We start from the raw sequence: 11,979 nt of genomic DNA on the forward strand, positions 1-11,979 counted from the left end.
GAGTCTCTTGTTTTACCCTTCGTTTTACTAAATCGGAACCTAATTTAAGATCATGAGTCAGTTAATGTATAATGACAAATCTTAACACCAGCCTAGGTATATTGAAGGATTCGGTTTTAGAAAATCTTCAGTGTGTTTAATTTTTATAAACAGCTAGAGTTAGTCTGACATCTTATTATGATGTAAATAGGTACCTACGACTACGTGTAAAAAATCGTATCTATGTTGTGATCACAAAGGGGAAATGACGTGATGTTGCGTTTCACCGACAGTATGCTACCGGCATTAAATTGAACCTCTCAAATCTCTAAAAGTTCGCTAAATAGAACTTTTAGTAAGAAAAACTCGACCAATCAGTGATTCAGTGCTATTAAAAAACCTGATCAATATTCCAAAAGTTTTCAAATTTCGTCGACGGCCATTTGCATTTAATCCGATTCCAATTCAAAATTTTAACTCCAGTAGGTACGTTTCGAGGAATATTATGGAGATTGGGTCAAATATTTGGTCCAATTCGACATACTCATATGAAGTTTGTCCTTCTTCGAAATGGAGTATTACTGAGTTCGGAAAATATGCCATGGGGAAGCAATTTGCCTTTTGTATGGGGTCATCAATTACGGAAATGCATGGTATGTTAGAAAGTTTGCTTATGCAAGGAGTTATAATAACTAAAATGAAGTTGATACTGGAAATGGTTTGTTTGTAGTCAATGTAACAGCTGGATTGTTACGTAACAAAAATACAGTACTATGGTATTTACATAATACAGGGTAGGTAAGAACTTGGACAATTAATTCGGTTCTTCAGGTTTTTATTCGAGGATGATATAATATCGTAAAAGCGCTTTTTAAGCCTTCAAATCTTGGAAAGCGATTACAATCTTGGCTCGACATTGAATGTTGCATTTTCTGTAGCAAAGGCGGCCCTATTATAAGGGCATAAGATGCCATCGTATTTAGTTTAATGTACATACAAATTACTATTCTGAGCACGCCCAAAGTTTAGTCTATTTTTTCTCAAAAACGTCCTGTAAATTATTCAACACAGACCCTTAGAGAGATGGACAGGTTGTATTTTTTGATGAATCGATAACCACGGCAACGGAACCGTGGGAAAAATGTAATAAAATTCATACTCGTCAGGCTAAAAGGTGGCTTTAGCCCGCCCCCGGTTTGATTATTTCCTTCCATTTTCCATGCCGAAAACCATCAAATCCGCCGTGCTTTAAAAATTCCAATCAATGTGAACTGGAGTTTCCAAAACAGTGAAAAGTTTTCTGAACAATGAGTTTTTAGAAAAAATTAGAATGAAGGAGCGCGTGATTTCGTTTGGTTTACGTTTGCAAGTCTTTCTAAGACTGAAGGCTGAAATTGACGTGGGCAAAGCAGGAAGAGTATTCGTTCGTACATTTCAATCAACACCCTGTATATTACTGCCGTCAATAAATTGTTTTTATGTCACGTTAAACAATAGGTGTTATACATTTTATTTAATTCCCAAATATGCTATGTAAGTGCTCATTGTTTTTCTAAACATCTGTGTTTGCGTTTCCTTTACGCACATTAGGTATTAAGCAATTGGGTTTAAGACAAAGGTTTTTGTTGGAATGTATTGTGTGCCTGCCACTTGCGTTTGTATAGGAGGCACCTATTAATCTATTTTTGACAAATAATTGAATAACATTAGTAAATATTATGAACTATCTTTTAATATACCTACCTACTTGTAAAAAAATTATACCTACGTATTATACAAGTACATCACTGACTACGTAGATAACGTATTATGCACTAAGCAATAAACGTAGGTGGTAAATATAATATACGAATAGGTGGCAGTGCTCGTTCAAACTTTTGTCCCTAGTGGGATTTAAATCAATTACTGCAGTTGGCGTTGTAGTGCACTCTGCTCCTCTTAGTTCGTCCAGTAAACTCTAGTAATTAACTAATACAGATTTTGTATGTAAGGGTCACTTAAAAATTAGGGACTGATGGTTAACGGGCTTAAATGACCTAAATTTTGATTTATTAAAATAATCGTTTCTGACTTGGAGGTAGGTTAATGTCAATAATAGACTGTTCCACGATAAGGTGACTTGTCACCGTTTTACAGATCTTGGTTAAGGAACCAAACATGCTTCTTAAAATGTACCCTGTTATGACACTGCCTGCGTATCTGCATATCGAATGAAACTTCAGAAGAAGAAATCCCATGTTACGAAAGCGTTTAGCAAGTTTTAGGCGGGATTCATCAACATGTGTTTTAATTCACATACTTAATAAAAAGTATCCTTTTACTTCTAAATTATGAAGCCTTAGGCTAATTCGGTTGTTTCGAATGGGTCTTCCTATATTAAGTGCTCGAAAAGTATTTAGAATACAATATACTAATATCAATTAAAACTCACAGTTGATTGATGTAACATAACAATATTTAATTTTATTGTTTTTTTTTCTACGTAGCTCAAAGATAGCTGGCAGAGAATTACTCACAGCATTAAGTTCGTCTTATGTACCAATTTTCATGGCATTAAAGATTTATTTATTAAATCTTTAATGATTTATTTATTAAATCTTTAATGCCATCAAAATTGGCGCTAATCACAGATGACACACGTCAAGAGGCAAGAGTGAGTAAGAAGTAAACGTTCCATTTCTCACAAAACAGAACAAAAAATGTTTAATAACACCCTCTCACTCGAATTACTGCATAAGCGCCTCAAGGGGCTCCAAGGCGTTAATTACCCCGTAATTTATTACGTGTAATAGACACTGGCGCATTAGTCAGGAGACAAGTGCTGTTAATTTTAGAAGATATATTTATTAGATTACCGTAGTAAAACGGGGTATAACAAAAGCAGGTGATACAGGGTGTTCCAGGAAACAGTGTTAGTGGAAAACTGAATATAGAGGGCACCTTATGCTCAACTTTATTTTAGTCTTCTTAAACGTGCTCTTAAAATGGCATGCTTAAAAAAGAGTGCTCGAACAGCTCGAAATGAGCATGCTTATTATTAGCAATGCTTCGATACACAAGCTACTAAGTAGCAATTACTCAATAGTGGCATGTTATCGTGCTAGTAATGAGCATGACGTGTAAATATATCTTAATATGTTTTCCTAATCAGATGGTTAATTAAGTAAATTCAAAATCATTACTAAATTTACTTTATTTCATTACAATAAATGCAAACGAGGTAAGAAAAATCCTCTCGAGTCCGATAAATAAAAAAAATATTGCTGCTATTTTCCGCTATGTTTGTTTCAACAAATTAAAATTACCCAAAGCCCAAGTTAACAATCAATTAAAATATTAGAGAACGTCCCAAATTAATTTCGGCGGAATTTAATTAGAATATTCCCTCGTCTTCGAATAACTGTCAAATGCATTATAACACGAGGATCAAGGAAAAATCTTAAGTGCCTCCAATTTTGGGGCGCTACCTGAATTTTAATTAATCTCATTTAATTTAAACGGTTAATGAAGTGGAAAGAATGACAAAAATGAGTGGGTACTTACGAGTACCTTCCTCCTTCCCCCTTGTTGACAGAAAATAAATAATTTGGTTAATTTTGTCACCCTGAGAAATAAATTGCACTGCACGCATACGCGGAATTTGTGCGACATAATTAAAAATGCTTTTACTAGGAAAATACGACAGCAAAAGCATTTTGATGAAATATGCGTATTTAATTAATTTTCAGGTGGATTTACATGCTTTAAGTTTGCTTCTGGCGATATGACGTCACTCGAAGGGAAGCGTCTATAACTATAACAAACTGTATTTAAAATCTTTTTTATTTATTATTATTGATAAAAATTGTGTATTTGCGTAAAATAAGACACATTAATTGCGTTTATCACTAACTAATTGCGTTTAGTCGCGATTGGGGGAGGGGACGCGCAATCCACGGACCGGCAAACGGGTAGCGCGAACGGGTAGTACATATAATTATCACATTATAGCCTGCGGCTTCATCAGTTTAGATGTCGATATTATAGCCTGTTTGCTGTGCTATTGCATGTTTAATCAATATCCATCCAGTAGCTATTAAGAAAGTACCTGACAAACTCTATCTATCATTCCATCTTTAGCGTTTATACATTAGCATGAACTTAGCAAAAGGTGAAAAAATCCATTTACAAGTGATGAAGTGACCCTGAGCTTCGAGACTAACATCATAGGCAAGTTCACTACCCTGCACCCTGTTAATTTACCTACATTGAATGGAGGAAAATGTCGAAAGGCATTAAGTCCACCTTATGTACACCGTTCTTTGTGCATGTAAGTTTAAAATAAATAAATAAATTATTTCATAAGGCTTTTACAGCTTCGACCTAAATAATAACTGCTTACTTCTCGCTTCAATCGCCTAGTTTCAACCAAAACCATTTTCTTCGTCTTTTCCAGACTTTTCTGTCTGTCACAAACATTGTAATCGCAGTTTCTTCTCCTTACCCGCATCGGGCCATAAATTCAGTCACCTAAAGTTATCTTTGGGGCTTTCTTTAAATTGTTGCAAGTCTGATACTGGCGCTTGGTCACCATTTAAAAAGTTTTATTGCTCCTTGCGAGATGTATTAGCACTTTGTCTCTTGGACAATAAACCGTACTTTCGCTAATGCCTTTTTATTGATGATATCTCAGTGTCAATAAATGTCCAGAAATAACGGTGCCTTTACTGATATGTCATTGGAGATGGTTGAAATGAGTGCGTGAGTGGTAGCTAAAGATATCTGTCTAGAGTAGTAAGATCATATTATTTATTTCATTCACATAAAAGCTTGGCTTTTGCTACAGATTAATATTGGAAAATAGGTAAGTGTTTTTTGTATCAACTACCTTTCGGACATATTGTGGCATTGTGTCTAGAACAGGGTTTCCCAAACTATGGGTCGCGACCCAGTGGTGTGGGTCGCGAGCGAACACTGAGTGGGCCCTGCCTGTAGAACGACACACCACCCTACCGATCCAACCGCTGGGCAGCGGGCGAAATTTCCTATAGGTGGGTCCCGAGTTTGGGAACTTGTATTAGATGAATCGTAGCCCAGACCACTTTGGGAACCACTGGTCTAGAAAATATTTTTATAATGTGTTTATCCGTTCCAGACACAACACATAACAAGAAATTGACTATTTTTAGATTTTTCTTTGAGTTTTCCATTAGACCCAGGTTGATACATATGCTATACCTACACTTAAACCTTATTCATGGTTTAACTATACAGCTGTTCAACAACTGTTTAAGGAATTTCTTATTAGTAAGACTGTAAATATTTTAAATTACTGTAATCCATAAAATCCCTAATTATTCAAAGTGCTAAGTCAAAGTAATCCCCTTGAAATGGCAATTTTGGTTAACCAAATTGCAGTTCGAGTGGCCTTCGAAGTTTCTCAGAATTCCAGCGACTTTCTGAGCCATTGAGTTTTAAGTTCGCGCTTCTCTGTGGGCGAATGTTTGGCGCAGTTCGTGGGCTAATGGAAGTGCGCCGTCGGCTGCGTCGAGGATTTACCACAGGTATTTTTTTACCTAAATGTGGGTAAATCTGCCGAATGGATGAGAAAATAGGGTAAGCGTGCTTTTTTTATGCAAGACAAGGCAAGTATTTGACCGCATTCATACCTGATGTAAGTGAGATGCAGTCTAGCATGGTACATTTATCTACCTTGTAAGTGCCTATTCACTCTTTTGGAGGTGTTCGTTGAGCTACCGCCTAGCAATGAACTACCACAGGCTGAAACGGTTATGATGCAATTTCTCCTGTACATGCATAGGGAAGTCTTTTTCTTGCATGATGTAATACTATCTCCCTCTTATTGATAAAAAGTTACACCCTAGTTGAACTTTGTTTTAAAGTGACATTATACGAAACGTCACTTTAAAAAACATACACTAAAAAGTAGAAAAATAATTACTAATTACTTATTTATTAGGACGAATTAATATTTATGTATACCATGATTGATACTTCTGGAGTCGGTGCCAAGATTATGAAACGTGTGAAGTTTGCCTGCACCGACTCCAAAAGTATCAATCATGGTATACATAAATATTAATTCGTCCTAATAAATAAGCAATTAGTAATTATTTTTCTACTTTTTAGTGTATGTTTTTTGGAGTCGGTTTTATTTTTTTTTATAAAAATTAACTTATTTCTTGCTTTTTAGTTAACTAATTATTACCTTGGTGTTACCACTAAAGGTAGGCAGTATATTCTTCATGTCAAGTGTAAAATAATATTCCCTACAAAATACAGGTTACCATATCGGCAACCTAAAAACACCTTAAACCGTCAGCCTACCTTAAAAACATGAAAGAATACAACTGTTGGGCTATTTGTACCAATAATATTTAAAGAATTATCCTCCAACTCCTAAGCGTTAAGGAGTTGTATCTACCATGACCAGTTCATCGTGATGAGATGATGGCTATCTGATGCAGACACTTGAATAACTTTAGAAACTATACTTATCTATAAAATTAAAAGAATTATCCTCCAACTCCTAAGCATTAAGGAGTTTTACTTTCTATCATCAGCTCATGAATTTGAGATGATGATTTCCAGGAGCAAATACTTGAATAACTTAAGAAAATGTTTGAAAAACGATATAAGTGCCTATAAAATTTGAGGGTTGCAGTCGATTTCCCTAGGATCCCATCATCAGATCCTGACTTGGTGACAATGGGACCACCTCAGAAGTGTACCCTATCGAACAAAAAAAGAATTTTGAAAATCGGTCCACAATTGACGGAGTAATCGGTGAACATACATAGAAAAAAAAAACATACATACAGTCGAACATATAACCTCCTCCTTTTTTGAAGTCGGTTAAAAACAGGGTTCAACTATGGTGTGACTTTTATGGGGTCGGAGTTTATAGCCTTGGTAGTAATTTAAGTCTCGAAAGCACAATAATAAAAATCTGTTACATAATGTCAGTAAACAAGTCGATTAACATGTAAGAAGTTATAAAGTAAAAAAATGTTTTAGAAGCTTTCAAACAATAGTCTGAAGTATTTATATAGTATACCCAAACATTTTTTTCAGTCCAAAAGAGTATTTCCAAATTCTCCAATACCATTACAGAGCCTCTGCATAGATCCGGGATGGCTGCAGCGTGACGTGAATACAATTTGACAGCCGTCGCTTCGCGTTGGGCCACGCTTCCACACCCACAGATAGCGCTACGACTGTCAATTGGTATGGATATGTCACGCCTTGTTCACGTCACCTGTCAGATGGCACCATGTTTATCCTTCTCTCTCAAAAGTGTAAAGCTAAAAAAAGGTGAGTATAGACTGGAGCATTTACTACTAAACAGAACAACGAGCCGCTCTATGAAATGATATAGTCAGCACCCTTTCACGAACCAAACGTCGTGGTATATTTTACCTGTATTGTAACATTCGTAAGAACTTTACATGACATACGAGCATAATGAGGGCTATCGTTTTAGCGCTCACCAGTTAGCGCCACTGTAGAGTAAGGTCCTGTCACTTGCTAGTTGCGAAGATAGTGGCACCAACTGGTGAGTGCTAAAGTGGTAGGAGGACTATCGCATTTGCACTCATCAAGATGGCGCCACTGTAGAGTAAGGTCCTGTCAATCGTCAGGGGTGCCAACTGTTAAGTATAAAAACGATAGCCCTCATTGCCTGAGAAAATGCTAATATGTACTCACCTATAGACAAACAATAAGTAAGTTTAATGTAGCAGGTATCCATGAGCGCTTTTGCTTCTACATCTATAAAATACTTCTGTTGTTACTGTATTAATTTTATTCTATGTTCCTGCAAAAATCGGGGTGCTTGGCAATAAATTCGCGCTGGGCCCACAATATTACGAGCTGCGTGATTTCTTCGCCCATATTTATATTCGAGCTGCAAATGTTCCGATAAGTTGGGAACTTCACCATTTTGCTGTGTAGGTGAACCATGGTTTTGCATGGAATTGGGATAACGGGAATATTCCCACCTCTCGTTCCCACCGCTGCAACTCCTGTGTAGCCAGGAGCTACAGCTTGGCCGCCAATAAAAACCCAACCAATGAAGGTCATGTAATCGGGATAGTAAGGGAGTAAAAGATTGGATAAATTTACTGTAAATAGATCCTTTTATCCCGTAAACTGTAGCAATTGAGATCAATAACTGTATACGGATTTAATGAACTGACAGAGGCGTACCAAACCAACCTTTTGTGTAGTCTGAGATGTTTTCTGTATTGTTAGGAAACAAGGAAAACCGCGGCATTCTTCATTTACGTTTTTATTTCTCGAGCCCTCGGTTTACTTTTGAAAGGGTTGGAATTCTATACGAAATTCTGTTCGATTTATATCTTAGAATATAATCTTAGCTTTCAGCCCGCGGCTTCGCCAGCGTGGATTTTGTCTGTCACAGAAACCTTTATCGCGTGCGTCCCTGTTTCAAAAACCGGGATTAAAACTATCCTATGTCCTTTCCCGGGACTCAAACTATCTCTATGCCAAATTTTATCAAAATCAGTTCAGTGGTTTAGGCGTAAAAGCGAGACAGACAGACAGAGTTACTCTCGTATTTATACGAGTAATATTAGTATAGAAGTAAAGATAGTATAGATAAAGTCCTCCATTCATTTGTATCCACATAATATACTGCTATAGGATTAATCTTACGTATTCGCAGAAGAGATTTATTAGCGCTGTTACTAACAAGTGATAGATTAGGATTATCTATAAAAGCATAAGTTTTATATTAATACGATGCTTAGAGCAAAGTTTCCCTAGCGTCTCTCATACGGGTCCACAGTTTGCAAACTTTTATTTATTGTGGATGGCTCTACCTACACGTTATATTAAAATGTCGAAAGTAGAAGTAAGGAGTAGGCTTACTGAATTAACTAGTTTAATTCGTGTTTATTACAGAAGTAGGTCATGGCGTACGATTGTGGTCATAAAAGAGAAATTGGATTACCTAGGTACTCTTGTCTACGCGCATTCTAGTAATAGGCTGAGGGCATGAAGTTACTAACAACTAAGGCAATTTAAAAGACCTAGATTCAAACTTAAGCATGTAATTTAGCCTGTGTTTGGATGAATTTTACAATAAGGAAAGAATGTTCTGAATTATGTAAAGACATGAATACGTATTTTAATAATCTAATAGACAAATTGTATTAAATGTAGTTGTAGATAATGTACTACACATCGACGTTCAAAACTTGATCCAAATTTTAAAACATACTTAAAATAATGTTCTGTAGGTAAGTGGTTTATGTAGGTACATAATAAATTCAAACGACCAAGATATATTAGAGAATAAAGAGAGAAAAATAAAGATATATTAGATTAAATTGGTCTTTCGCATAGCTGGGCATTAACTCATTAATCCGTTAATCGTTAATTAACGAAGTTAACATTTCTATTAACGGATTAACTTTTAAGTTAACTTTAACAAATGTTAACGGACTCGTTAACTTCAGTTAAATTATCCTAAGTCCGTTAATCGTTAATCCGGTACCTGCTATTTACCAAAAAGGTACTGCAGGCACGCTGAAAAACGCGTTCTGACAAGTACGTTCGGGCTTCCAGAACTTCCAGAACCCAAAACAACTGTTTGTAACCAGATCACTAACGACACTTGTTAGTATGTGTGAGACAACTCTTGCAACTGAATTTAAGACCAGTTTTCTTGAACGATTGAGCTGAAATTTGGTATACTTACTTATGCAAGTACGATGACAATGCAATGTTATGGTACCATTGAGCTGATCTGATGATTGAGTCATGAGGTGGCCATAGGAACTCCTAAATGAAACGGCGGCATCGCATCGAATTTTGGTTCGTTGGATTTATCTTATCGAGCACTTTAGTACTAGATGATGTCCAGGGTCATGATGATGGAGTCAGGATGTGGCCATAGGAATTCCTAAACGAAACGGTGGAAAGTTGTCGAGTTTGGGTTTGCTCGATTTGTCTTTTCGAGCACTTTGGTGCTAAATTGTATTGTAATTGAACCAAGGCTCTGAGATTGAGATGCTACTAAAAAGTGTAAAATAAAATTATAATAATTAAAAAACTTTTTTAAAAACAAGCTTTTATTCTGAAATGCAGTTGTACTAAAACGAAAAAAATAATTGTACTTATGCAAGGTTCAATTAATTCCGAAAGCTTGTAGCGCAAATATAAAAGAGGAATAAATAACATGCGCGACACAAGCTTTCGAAATTATTTGAACCTTGCATTCAATTAGTTTTTTCGTTTTATTATCATGTGTTAACGGATTAACGATTAACGTTAACTTGCGTTAAATCTTGCGAAATGTAACGTTTTAACTTTTAACGAAGTTAATTTTTTTATTATCGGTTTAACGATTAACGAAGTTAACTATTTGATTAACGGTGCCCAGCTATGGTCTTTCGTTGAGTAATACGGACGATGGATAATTTTATTTATTTTCCAGTAGACCTTAGATGCGCGCCGCGATAAGCGGTTATCACGCCATTTTATCGATTTTGCCCATACATTTTGACGCCGATAGAAGTTATCACGGCGCGCATCTTAGGCCTACAGGACCGCTCCGAAAGCATGCTGTAGTGAGCCTACTCTCTCCCACCCAATAGTGCTAATATTCCAGACATTCGATAAGTTGGCAACGCCATTTGGTTTGATAGCCGCCATATTCGTTTGACAGGCTCCAGGAAATAAGATTTATTATTGCTCAGTGGCATATTTTGGTAATTTATTTACCTATTGGCGAGCAGTAAGTGGCATTAGAAAAACGTGACAGGAATGTGTTTGATCCTTAGGGTTGCTGACGTAAAGCAATTTCAAAGTAATAATGTGATGATTTTGACAGATGTTGACAGCTGCATAATTAAAATGAGCCACTGGGCGATGAGGGCTATGGTCTGGACTTCGTGTGATTTTGAAGACAAGCTTTGGAACTTGGATAATCAAAATGCTCTTGGTATCATCATCACGGAATTCATTAGAAGAGCCTATGTTCAGCAGTAAAGCTTAAATGGTGATGATGATGATTACTTATGGGCAAAGGGCTCGTTTGCACCACAGTCAGGCGATTTATTCGAGAAGCAACATATTGAAAAAAAAGCATTATCAGTAAACATTTGAATGTAAATTTCCGAGTAGACAAAGATCTTTTTTTTTATAATATGAGGCAGTAACGTGTAGGTCATTCAAATTAGAAACCAAATAACATAAACCATGGCAGCCCTACACGCAGGGCTGTCGGCTGCTTTGCATAAAGTTAGTACGTGCCCCAATAGCGGCCAGATGGACGTTGCTATGTGCAACTTTTGATGCCGTATTGGATTTACTCGACGGAATACTAACTCGATCCGACGGATTGGTTACCGTTCGCATCTGAGGGTTGAGGGATCATGAATAGATGGAATTTATAGGTTGTTTTTGTTTGTCGATGCTTAATCCGAGCTATCAGTTATGTCATATTATTATGTTACAAAACATAAAATGATAGTTCTTGAAGTTGAACCTACCTAAGAGCGCTTACACATTAGGGCGTTAGAATCGCGACAGCTGCGCGGCCAGCAGCGGCGTATTTATTATGTGAAGGCATGCATCCGCTGCAGCGCTGTCACATAGTATGAAATCTTCTCAGCGCGTCTGTCGCGCGTTTGTCGCGCTGCTAAATCGCCTAAATGTGAAAGCGCTTTAAGTCTGTCGCTAAATAAAAAAGATAACAGCATTCTTCTCTTTAGTCAGTTCTTCCGTGGGCTCCTTCTACCTTCAGCCTGATACTTTCCACCAGGTAACAAGCAGGGCAAGACCTTAACCGTCTATCCAAAAATGACGATATACAAAGTTTAAAGGACAGTGCCAATCCATGTATGGAAGTTGGACCAAGTGCTGCCCAGAATGAAACTATAGTGCATTTTGTTCCTCAGGCCAATACTAATTTGTAAACCGGAGCGCACTGAAATCTATCCCTGGAGTTAAGAGAAAAAAAGAGTTTTGTTT

The sequence above is a fragment of the Ostrinia nubilalis genome, chromosome 4, assembly GCF_963855985.1.
Source record: "Ostrinia nubilalis chromosome 4, ilOstNubi1.1, whole genome shotgun sequence".
In the NCBI taxonomy this organism is placed as follows: domain Eukaryota; kingdom Metazoa; phylum Arthropoda; class Insecta; order Lepidoptera; family Crambidae; genus Ostrinia; species Ostrinia nubilalis.